Source organism: Canis lupus, chromosome 10, assembly GCF_011100685.1.
Source record: "Canis lupus familiaris isolate Mischka breed German Shepherd chromosome 10, alternate assembly UU_Cfam_GSD_1.0, whole genome shotgun sequence".
Lineage (NCBI taxonomy): Eukaryota > Metazoa > Chordata > Mammalia > Carnivora > Canidae > Canis > Canis lupus.
In genome coordinates this window covers 26,423,831-26,436,039 of record NC_049231.1, presented here as the reverse complement: position 1 = coordinate 26,436,039, position 12,209 = coordinate 26,423,831, and the positions used below count along the sequence as shown (strand labels likewise).

General features: G+C 54.6%; 1 protein-coding gene across 1 annotated transcript in view; it reads left to right on the top strand.

Annotated features, from left to right (window-relative positions):
* CACNA1I (calcium voltage-gated channel subunit alpha1 I) overlaps window positions 1-12,209 on the top strand; it is a 117,804-nt gene that overhangs the window by 19,313 nt on the left and 86,282 nt on the right. The window lies entirely within an intron of this gene.

Here is a 12,209-nt window from a genome sequence, read left to right as displayed (position 1 = left end):
GCCTGGGTCTTGCCGCATGAGGAGGAGTTTTCCAAAAGCACAGTTGAAGGACAGGGTTCCAGGCAGAGAGACTAGTAGGGAGAGCAGTGAGGAGTGTAGTGCGGCTGGCACAGGGTGAGGCGTGTGCTGGGTAGCAGGTGTCACGTGCCAGTCTAGAGTTTGTTCTTGATCTTGGGGGACACTGGGAAACCATTAATGGGTGTCCAGCAGGGATGGGATATGGTTAAATTTGTTTGGTAGAATGGTCACTCCTGGAGCAGAATGGAGGATGCTTGAGGGAAAGAGAGACCTGGAGACCAAACCGTAGACTCCTGAAACAAATATTGATTGATGGTTGATTGATTGAGCAAGCGTTTCCTGAAGCCCAGCTCTGTGTTGGCCCCTCTTCTACACTTGAGTGGAGGTGCCCTCGGGCTGTTTAGCCATGTTGGGTGGAGCCTCGGAATTCCAGGCTGGGATCCTCTGTGGTGACCCTGAGGAGTCCCTAGCCTGATGGGCGAGGCAGAGCCAGCCCCACATCATACTCCTGTGAAGCCAAGTGCGGTGAAGGCTGGGCAGAGGGACCTGCAGGGTGGCTGTGACCACCAGGAGGATGGAGTGGTCCATCTTTCCTGACTGGGGATGCTTCTGGAACCTTCTGATGAAGAAGGAGGCCTCAAAGCCAGAGCAGGAGAGTCTCTGATCCGGGAGAGGTGGAGGGAGGTGGGGATGGCATGCCCACTGAGGAAAATGGGGTCACCCATTTTCACTCTGGGGTCACTCTGGGGTCACCCAGGATGCTGGTAACATCTGGTGTGTGGGCTGGGAGAGGAATGGGGTGGATGCTGAGCAGGGAAGGACATTTGGGGTCCAGATTTGGGGGACAAACGGGGAGGTTGCACCAGGAGGCCCACCTGCATGGGGGAAGCGTCTCATCTCAGCAGCTCAGGTGGCTCTCGAGGGGCCCAGAGAGTCTTGTCCAGGGCCGAGGTGGCCCGTGGGGGGCGCCGGGGCAGGAGCCCAGGGCGTGTGCCACCCCAGAGACCTGACCGCAAGGCTAGTTGTAATTGATAGTGAGCAGGAGAATTACAAAGAGGCCTGGCTGGCTAATGAAGTGTCAGCCCCCTCCTGGGGCATTTAAAACATGATTGGATTTTCATTAGTCCATCCTGCCTGGGCTTCGGAGTCTGTGTCAGAAGCCAGCTTTGACCTGTCACCTCCCTCGGACCGCCTCGCCATCCTGTTGGGAGACAAACGGCCCCATTGATTTCTCTACCAGAGAAATCGATCCGTCTTTTTAATCAGCTGGAATGTCTCCCTGCTAATCTCGCCCCAGCTCTCCTGTGGGGCTGCCTTCCGCATTTCTGGCATTTCTGGCCCCGTCTGCCCTGTGGAACTGTGCTCTGGTCTCCCTCTTGTCTCCCCAAGTTCAAATCCCGATGCTGGCGCTTCCTGCTGTGTGATACTGTGCAGACAGCTCGACCTCTCTGGGTGACAGTTTCTATCTGAGAAAGCAGGAGGAGGCGGCTTGGCTGACCGCGAGGTGCTGTGGGTGCTGGCGGGGAAAGGGCCAGGGTGGGGGGGGGGGGAACAGGGTGCCCAAGGTCTGCACCTGGCTTCCCCTAGACAGTGGTGGGGGCGGCTCTCAGCTGCACCTCCACATCGAGTGAGGAGATGCTTGGGGATCGACTGTCCCCCAAGGTCTAGTCTGGGCTCCACCAATTGCAAGCTCCGTGACCTCAGGCAGGTCACTTCTCCCCTCTGTCAGTTTCTTCATCCATAAAATTGTGGTGTGGGGAGGTGAGGCTACATCAGTGATGTTCAGTCGGGGATCATTTTGCCCCCAGGGGACATCTGGTAATGTGTGGAGGCATTCTTGGTTGTCACAACTTGGGGAGGTTGTGCTGTTGGTTTCTAGCGGATAAAGACCAAATATTCTACAAGGCACAGGACAGCTTCTCATGGCAAAGAATTATCAGGTCCTAAATGTCAATGGTGCCAAGGCCAGGAAACCCTGGGATCTCCTGAAGCTCTGAAGGTATGGGCACAGTATGGAGCCTGGGGCTTTGGGTGAGGAGGGTGGAAACTGAGATGGGGAATCTCTGAAGGAGGAAGAGAGGACAGTGCGGAGTCCCAACCTGAAAGTTTCCTGTGATCGTATAAACCTGGGTTTGGATCCTAGAGCTGCCATTTACTAGAGTGTCACATTTCCAACCGCCTTCCCGTACACCCACCCGTCCATCCCCTCACCTGTCCATCTCCCTAATCCATCCATGCATCCATCCCTCTTTCCATCTCTCCATCTCTCCATCTTTCCATCTCTCTCTCTCTCTTTTTAAAGATTTTAATTTGTTTATTCATGAGAGACACAGAGAGAAAGAGAGGCAGAGACACAAGCAGAGGAAGTAGCAGGCTCCCTGCAGGGAGCCCGACGTGGGACTCTATCCTGGGTCTCCAGGGTCACACCCTGGGCCGAAGGCAGCACTAAACCGCTGAGCCTCCCGGGCTGCCCCTTTCCATCTCTTCATCCATTCATCTGCTCATTGACCCATCTACCTGACTGTTGCATTCAAGCATTCATTCCCCTGCTTCTTGACCATCCACCCATTCAATCATCCATAGACCCAAGGCCCCACCCCATGCTCCTATGTATCCATCTATCAACCGATCCGCTCATCCATCCTTTTGCTTGTTTGGCAGATACTTGTTGGTCAACATACCTGCCCCAATCTCTCATCCACCCTGCTGCATGTTCAATGCCCAGTCAAGCCCTCTTCTTGTACTATCTACAGGGCTTTTTGTACTTTACTTATTCTCCTCACCTAGACTGTGAGATCCTTGAGGACAGGCTCCATGTTCCATTAATGACTGTCTCTTCTTCAGGCCTTGGCCATCAGCCCCGCACATAGTAGGTGTGCAGCAAAACTTTCAATGACATGCATCCTAGCAAGCAAGGTCGGAAGTGGAGGTTGTGTGAACAGAGATGAGGCTGACCAAGAGCGCTTACACAAAGGACCTTCAATGTCAAGCTGAGGAGTTTGGAAACTCTCTGGAAGGCAGTGAGGGGCCACGGAAGACTTTTGGTTCTGGAGGAACCCTCTGGCTGTGTGTGGAGAATTTATCAGAGGAAGCAAGGCTGGAGGAGGAGGCTGTTCAGAGTCAGGAGTGAGGGAGTGCAGGCTGCCTGGGGCAGTGGAGGTGCAGATTTGTTGATGGAGGGGAGAGATTGAGGTTGTGAAAAGGATAGGTCTCTGCGAGGGACAGGGGGATGAAGGGGGAGGGAACCTCTGGAGGGTTCTCATCTGGACAACTTCCAGCATTGGTGGTGGATGGGGGACATCATTCACTGGGGATGGGAAATACAGAGAACTTGGTGATCTGGGGAGAATATGACCTACCCCATTATGATGAATTTGAGATTCCCAGAGACATCCTAGGGAGTGTCTGTGTTGCTTGGCAGTGAGTAGGCCTGGGGCTGGGATGGATTCTGGACCTGTTCAGCTTGGCAGAACTGGGGCCGTGGGAGTGGGTATAGGGTCAAGGAGAAGAGAGGGGAGACCAGAGGGTTGCGAGCCTGAGAAAGGCCAACATTTGAGGGACAGAGCCCAAGAAGGAGGAGGAGGAGGACCAGCCAGGGCCTGTGGTGTCCCTGGGGCCCTGGGGGAAAGAGTTTCTAGAATAACGATCTTCATCTGGGTTTCTTGAACTTGGATGGGGACAAGTTGCACATTTATTTTCACTAATGTTTGAGTGAAATTGAGCATTTCTCTCTATTGTGAACGGAGGGAACAAACCACGGTGTGATTATTGGCAGTGCCTGTGACTAGTAGCAATCACCTGTCACACCGTGGTGGTTGTGGACCTCATCACTGCTTTCCAGTTGCACAGTATCAGACCTGCTACTGGCTCTGGCTCTTCATCATGTTGATAATGAATCTCGTGTGGTTCTCTACCCCAAGTATGTTTTTTTAAAAAATGTTTTGGCAACTATTTTAATCTAACTGGCTTCTTTCCTTTCTAATTCTAAGCATTAAAAAAATGTATGCATTAAAAACATTATTCTGAGAAGGGGCTTATGAGCTTCCCCAGGGGGTCCAGAGATGCCTCAGAAACTGCTTTTGTAGGAGAGTGCCTGGCCGTACCCAGGGCTGCTGGCCAGATGGGCGAGGAGGAGGGTGTGCATGCATGTTAGGGGGTGCAGGAGCCTGAAGGGCTGTGGAGCTCCGTGGGAGTGCAGACATGGGCGTGTCTGCAGGTTTGTGGTGGAGGACAGGCCTCCAGGAGGCCTAGGGACAATGTCATCACCCTCTGTCCGTGTCTCCACCAAGTGTCTGCTTGTGAGTTCTGGAGGGCAGAGGCTTCAGCCTCTTCATGCAGGGTTCCCAGAGCCACCGTGGGCCAGACAGAGGGGGTCTCAGCAGAAGGGTGCTGAATAAGAGGGTTCAGGGTGGGAAGAGAGGCTGCATATCCCTCCAGCACAGAAATCCCTTCTTAGGCTGTTTGATGCCTCCAGGTGATGGGGACCTTGTTCTTTTCTGAGGCTGCCGTGCCTCTGAGCAGATGCTCTACGTGGGGCTCTGGGCACAGAGAGGGATGGATACCCTGGTTGGTGGTGAGAAGCCAGGACAGACCACGTTCAGTTAGACAGCTGATATAAGCGGGGGGACATTAAGATATTGTGAGGGCTTGGGGGAGGCATCTGTACCCCCTGCCCAGGAGTCCAGGAGGCTTCCCCGCAGGTACACCTTCATAGTGGATGGGTTCTGGAGGCTGGTCATCCCAGAGACAGTAGGACCCTGGTCCCCAGCAGCCCTGCCCTCCCCTTTTCCTCGGCAGGGGCTGAAGCCTCCTTGGCTGGTGTTCCTATCCCATGGACCATCCGCCCTGGGTTTTCTTCCAAGCTGGCAGCCCCTGTTCCCTCACCTCCCCCACTCCGGCTGTCTGTACTGGGCACCAAGGCCTGCTGGGCATCTGGGAATCAGAGACTTTGGCCAAATTCAATGAGTTCTCAAATTATGGGGCAACTAAGAGGTGACACTGGGGGCAGGGACAAGGAAAGAAGGGGGCGCTCACTCCCTCATCTCATCCTTGTAAGGGTTCTCAGCCCCCCAAGACTCTGTAGCATATAAGGAGAATCAGTCCAGCTCCGGCAGGGCTGTGTGTCATGTAGGGAGCTCCCCACTGCTGGAGGCATGTAAGCAGAGAGGTCTAGAACCATCTGCCCAGCAGCTCTGACCACTTTAGGGAGCCGCTTTCTATCCCAGCTCAACCACCGTGTGATCTTGGGTAAGTATCTGGACCTTCATTTTTGTATCTGAAAAGTGGGTGTAATAACATCTGCTGTGTCTATCTCCCGAGGCTGCTGTGGGCATGGGAGGAACGGATCCTTTTTTTTTTTTAGAGATGGGGAAAGAGAGGTGAGGGGAGGGGCAAAGGGAGAGAGAGAATCTTAAGCAAGCTCCATGCCCAGTGTGGAGCCCGATGCGGGGCTCCATCTCACGGCCCCGAGATCATGACCTGAGCTGACATCGAGTTGGATGCTTAACTGCCGGAGCCCCCCCAGGCGCCCCGGGAGGAATGACTCCTTAAACAAACAGGAGACAGGTTGGTGTGAGGTTCAAATCCCTCACTAGCTGTGGCCTCAGCAAATCAGTGACATCCTCCCTTGCAGGGCTGTGGTGAAGGTTGACAGGGGGTGGGGGGGTGGGGATCTATGACAGTGGCTATCCCAGCAGTTGCTTGTGTGGGTTTAACTGTTGCATTTTATTTTTCTTTATAGTAGTTTCCCTTTACCATTTTTTGTTGCCCCTCCCTTTTATAAAGTAGGCTCCACTCCAGTGTGGAGCCCAGTGTGAGGCTTGAACTCAGGACCCTGAGATCAAGACCTGAGATGAGATCAAGAGTTGGGCGCTTAACTGACTGAGCCACCCAGGGCCCCTTTGTATTGAGGTAAGAGGTACATGGAGTAGAGCTCACAAATCTTTGTATCTGGCTCAAGGAATTTTTCCATATAAATATACAACAGTGACCTTACACAGGCCAACAAGAACATCTCCAAAAGATGGAGAGAGTCCCAGAAACTCCCTCATCCCCCACCCTCAATGGGTGCTCACCCAGTCACTACTGTTCTGAGCTCCTTCACTGTAGGGTTAGCTTTGCCTGATTTTTCACTTTATAAAATTGGATTCATGTGCTCTTTTGCTCTTAGGTGTCCAGCCTCTGTTACCCAGCGTTATGCCTGTGAGCTCTGTCTCTTTTGCTGTGTGCATCAGTAGTTTGCTCTTTTTCATTGCTGCGGAGTATTCCATCGAATGGATGTGCCACCGGGTTTCTCAGCCTTGAGACATGTGGGGTGACATGTCATGTCATGTGTGCTGACATGTGGGGCCAGATAATTCTTCACAGTGGGGCCGTCTTGTGCATTGTAGGATGTTTAGCAGCATCCCTGGTCTCTATATTAGATGCCAGTGCCCTGCCTCACCATATTGTGGCAATCAAAAATGTCTCTAGACATGGCCACATGTCCCTTGGAGGTCAAAATCATCCCTAGTTGAAATCTGCTGCCTGACCCATTCTCCCGATGCTGCACACTTGAGTTGTTCCCAGGTTGGGGCCATTATGAATAACACGGCTCTGAACGTTCTGGCACATGCCCTTTTGTGGACTTCTATCTGAATTTCTCTGGGATGTGCACCCGGGAGTGTCCCTCCCGGATCCTAACAGGGGTCTCTGTTTCACTTTAATAGATGCCAAGCCGCTTTCCAGAGTGCGTTTTGCTCATAAAGAGAAGTCAAATGAATACATTGATGAATTAGTGGATGGGTGTCTTTTTGAAGCCCAAGAGTCTAGAGCATAGTTGATGTTTGAAATGGTAGCCACGCATCACAGCTGGGTCCTAGAACAAGGACGTGCTCTAGGTAGCTCCAGGGCAGGAGTAAGTCTGGTTCATCTCAGAGCACTGATGCACAGGCCCGGTATTCAGCAGGTGCTTCATAGATGCCTGTGGACCTGGCCTTGGAGAAGCCGCCCTAAGAACTGGGATGTGGAACATCAGGCCCCATTCAGCCTTTGGAGACTGGAGGCCTGAGCCTCCAGTTCTATCTTGGGACTCACTGAGGACCAGTAGGGGTTGGACCCTCACACAGGGGCTGGGTCACCCTCCCTGCCTCTCTGGTCCAGGAGGGCACAGCTGCCAGCCCTTTCCTCCTCTTGATTTATTTAGACAACTGAGGTGCACCCTGGGAGACGGATCAGATTTCAGATTTGACAAAAATAAAAACAAATTTGGCTGCCTCAGCCAAACCCAGCACTCCTGCACACATACCCCTACCCCCCAGAGCCCTCCGAATTACAGAAACTATGACTGTCATCTGGGCCTACAGGATGGAGGGTGGTGGTCACCATGGTAACCATGCTGGCCTCTGGCTCCTGGAGAGGAGGCTGCCCCAAGGGGCCTGCTGGGGCGTCAGGCACTGTCCCTCCACCTGGTCACTCTTCTCTCTGGAAGTGGCAGGTTTGAGGAGGCCCTCGGCCTGGTGGCTTCCCCGGTGACCCTGTCCCTCCAGTTTTTAAGACAGCAGCTGGGACGTGGGATGGAGTTACAACTCTGTTTCAGCTTGACTTCTTACTGACTGAGGGCCTTGAAACCAGCACCCTCCCCTTGATGGCTTCCCTTCCCTTCCCTTCCCTTCCCAGGGCCCAGTGTCGGAATGTTGTCCTTCCTGACTTCATGGCCGGCTGTAACCCAGGTCCAATTGGGAGGAGACAATGTGGGTGAGAAGGAAAAAGCAAATATTCCAGTGAGCACATGCCAGCGGAGGGCCTCTGGTATTCCAGGCCCTGTGCCTGGGGGTGGCGGAGCACGTGGCTGGGAACATGGGCTTGGGAGGCAGCAGGGGGCTGATTCAAATCCTGCTGCTGTCATATAACAGCTGTGTGACCCTCGATGGCTGGGGCTGGAGCCCGTGCAGCCAAGTACCCCATGCTTCAGTGTCCTTATCTGTAAGATGGCGAGAACAACGGTACCTGCCAGTTTTAGGGAACTTTGCTGTAGTTCTGGGGCAGCCCTACATTGCCAGGCCTGAACTGGTTGATTATTTTTACAAAGGCTATTTCAGGGCACCTGGGTGGGTCAATGGTTGAGCATCTGCCTTCAGCTCAGGTCGTGATCCTGGGGTCCTGAGATCGAGTCCCCCATCAGGCTCCCCACAAGGAGCCTGCTTCTCTATATATATCTCTGCCTCTCTCTGTGTGTCTCTCATGAATAAATAAATAAAATGTTAAAAAAATTTTTTTTCTAAGTAAAAAGGCTTTTAGTGAAGATGCGGACATGGGTCCGAAAGCCTGTGTGATAGCATCCCTTCTTCTCTACTCGAGGTAATACTAGGTAGTCAGCAGGTAAAGTGAGCAGGGGGCTTCAGTCCTCTGCTGGTGAGGTGGCTTTTTGCCCCCCCAAAGTCAAAGAATGGGAGACCCGGGACCCAGTTACATGACAGGCTGTCAAAGAGAGGGCTTTCCCTGCTGCACACCACCCGACGGACCCTGGTCTTGAGTCGACAGCCCCACAGGCTCTGTGTTCTGCGGCTTCTGGGCTCCCTGCCCTGTGTGCTTGCTGGAGGGTTTCAATGAGATTGTATGTGCCGTTTGGTTGGAAAGCTCCTTGGCAAACAGACATCCAGGAGCACTTGAGAAATATTTGCCAGTGTTACCATTGTCACTGCAGCTTACCCGGGGCCCGGCACACAGCAGACACTCAGTATGTGCTCATGAATTTGCTGCTGGGCTGTGAGGTCCCAGTTCTGAGGACCGCGGGAGGCCCTGCCAGCAGAGCAGGGGAAGCAGGGTGGGGGCTGGCTGTAGGCGGGGCCGAGTCTCCGCCGGGCCCGGGGGTGGGGTGGTGGGGTGGTGGTGGGGGGCTCTTCTTTCTCCCCCAGCTGGGTGTGTGTCTGGGAAAGTTTTGTCTGCCAAGGAGGCTCTGTTGGGTCCACTGATCTCTATCCCCATTCCTGTCCTCAGAGGTACCCAGGACTGCCCATCTTGGGTCTAATCAGGTGCTACACATACAGAGCCTAGACCTTTGGGGAAAATGAGTGTTTTTGTTTTTAAGATTTTAAATTATTTGAGAGAGAGCGAGAGAGAAAGAGAGCAGGGGGAGAGGGAGAAGCAGCCTCCCCTCTGGACGCAGGGCTCCATCCCAGGACGCTGGCTGGGATCATGACCTGAGCTGAAGGCAGATGCTTAACCGGCTGAGCCACCCAGGTGGCCCGAAACACGGGGTTTTGGTGTTTGTCTGAAATCCAGCCATGGCTCAGGGACCCCGTGGGTGGGGAGTCTCTTGTCGGAGGGTCCCTTCTGCCCCAGGCTGGCTGTGTGGCAAGGATGACTCTGTCCCTGTTTCCCATCTGTGCAGTGGGGGATTGGATAAGTTGCTTCCGGGGGACCTCGGTGGGATTCCTCTGTGTCAGAGATCACCCTGACAGGAGTGAGGGTCTGGGCAATGAAGCAGGCAAGATGATAGGGTCCCCACGGCAGTCTCAGGTGCCAGGCAGGTGGCTTTGAGCCACCTTCTGTGAGAGGCAGTGGGAACCGCTGAAGACTCTGCCTTTGTCAAGCCAGCACTCAAGTCTCTGCCTGCCCCATTACCTAGAAATCCTTACCACCCCCTTGGGGCTCCGTCCTCCCTCAAACTGTCCCAGAACCCTGGAGTTACGCCTGACTGTGCTCTCAGAGTTCCTCACTGCTTATGACTAATGGTGGAAGCATTAGGCCTTGGGCCAGGCATGGGCTCGCACAGCCTGGAGACCTTGACTCCCTCTGACGGTCTCCTTCCCCACGTTGCGTGTCTGGTTCAGCTTCAAGGAGGGCTGGTGCCTTTGATCCCTGAGCCAGTGGGGAGCATGTCAGGAGCCGTGGGCAGCAATGCCAGCTCTGGCCTGACTTCTGAGCCTCACAGGCTCCTGGAAAGGGCCCAGGCTCTGCCATCTGGGATTTCCCCGAGTGCCTCAGGGCAGGGCTGAGACTGTCCACCTCTGAATGTCTGAAGCTGAGCGATCTAGAGGTGAAAGCCACTCCATCTGCCTCCTTGAGCGACTCAATGCAGCCAGTGACATCAGAAGCACCACCACACAGTGGCTCTGGGTACCACTGAGTCAGGTCTTTTGGGCTGCTTAACTGGCTGTGTGACCTTGGGGAAGTCACTCCAGCTCTCCAGGCCTGTTTCCCCATCTGCCCCCAGTGAGCTGTGTTGAGAGCCAGGGCTGTGTCCCCAGGGACTTGGCACACAGTAGTCATGGCTCCTGCCAAGTTCATTACTGTGGTAGCTAGACCAAGTGGATAGGGAGCCCTTCCAGAGAGGAGGCTGAGCCACCACCTTGTGAATGGGGAAAGGTGCTTCAAGGGAAGTTTCAAGAAGAAGGGACAAATGAACTGGGCTGTGGAGGATGAGTTGGAGTTTGCCTGGTAGAGACAGCAGAAGGAAGTGCATGCAGCGGGTATGCTTGGGGCCAGCAAGAAATTCAGTGCATGTTGAGGCCAATGGGTGGGAGATAAGGCCAGAAGAATTCAATGAATTCAGAGAGTGTAGGCAGCCTTGGGTGTCAGGCTAAGGAGGGTGATGGAGCCAAGGAAGGTTTCTGAACAGGAGAAAAGCCTCAGCTGAGCTGCGCTTCCGGCAGATTAATCTGGTGGTGGCCAAATGGCTGGAGGTGGGGGGCAAGCAGAGCAGGCTCTGGTTTGTGTCTCAGCTCTGTCCTTTTCCAGCTGGTGACCTTGGGCAAATCATGTTCCTCTTTGTGTCTCAGTCTCCTCATTGCTCAGTGGGCTCTGAGAATTAACTGAGGTGATGCTTGCAAAGTGCTTGGATAGTACTGGGCACACGGCACTTGTCTGGTGATTGTGGGGGCAGAGACCAGTGCCAGAGCCTGGGGGTGCTGTGCAGAGTCCAGGTGAGAGACACTAGTGATGGTCGGAGGCCCCAGGGGAGGGGGAGGAGGTCACAGGCAGAGACAGGCCATGCATCACAGAGGAGAGCACTAGCCTTGGAGTCCAGCAGGCCTGCTGTGGATCTCAGCTCTGGTACTTCCCAGCTGTGTAACCTGGGTGAGGCCCCTAGTTTCTCTGAGGCTCATTTTCCTCATCTGTACAATGGGCCTGCTGACCTCCATTACTCAGGGAAGGAAGAAGTGGGGGTTCTGGGCTCCTGGAAGATGGCTGCTGGAGTGCCCTTTGAATTTCACGTGGGCAGAGAGGGCAGAGGGAGCAGAGGACGCTGCTGGGAGGAGAGAAACGTGGCAGGCAAGGGGAAAGGCGAGGGGGGGGAGTTCACTGGTAATTAGAACGTTTGAACTTCAAAAAAGTTAATTAATGACGAAGCTGCTGCTTGGAGCAGTGCTCAGGCTAGAAGGGGGCCCTGGCAGGGACTGCAGGTAATTACAGGCTGTGGCGGGAGAGTGGTGGCGGGGTAGGAGGGGTAGGAAGGAGCAGGGCTGGGCGAGGAGGGTCTGAAGGAGAGGGAGGAAGGAAGGCAGCATCCCGAGGTGAGCAAGGGGACCAGGGATGGGAGGGAGGCCATGGCCAGGGAAGCCAGGTCCGTCTCCCATCTGGCGAGAAGAGGTGTTCACCCCCACTGGGTAGGGTCTGGCTAGCGTGGCTGTGTCCCAGCTTAGCGCAAGGGGCCAGGGTTTACCATTGGAGACACTCAGGCATCACTGGATGTCAGAATGGGCAGGCCCATAGAGCTTTACTGATTCCTGCAGCAGACCGAGCTCCTACGAGATGCCCATCACTGTTAGATGTGTGAATGCAGAAGCCCTGTCCCCTTAGAAAGGAGGTTCTAGCTGTGGATAAAGGCAACGAGCATGCCAACAAGGCTTGAGGACATGAAAGTGCCTCAGAGGCCCTCCTTGCCTAGAGCTGGTGGCTGCAGCAGACTTTCTACCTGGGCAGGCCTGTGGAGGCCGGATCACATCCCTCTTGTTGCAGAGGCTGGGAGGGCCTAGGCTCAGATAGTCTGCAACCTGGTGATGAGTTCTAACCCCTGCCATGGGAGAGGAGGGAAGGACAGGGGTGTCCAGCGCACCTCAGCCACACCGGACGGACCCTCTGCAGGCTCCAGCTCCAGGCCCGGAGCAGACATGGAGGGGACAGAGGTCAGGGGATGGGAGAGGTGGTCAGAGAAGCGAGGCAATGACAGTCAGAGGGAGGTGCTCCGAGGTGGACAGGCAGGGATGGTC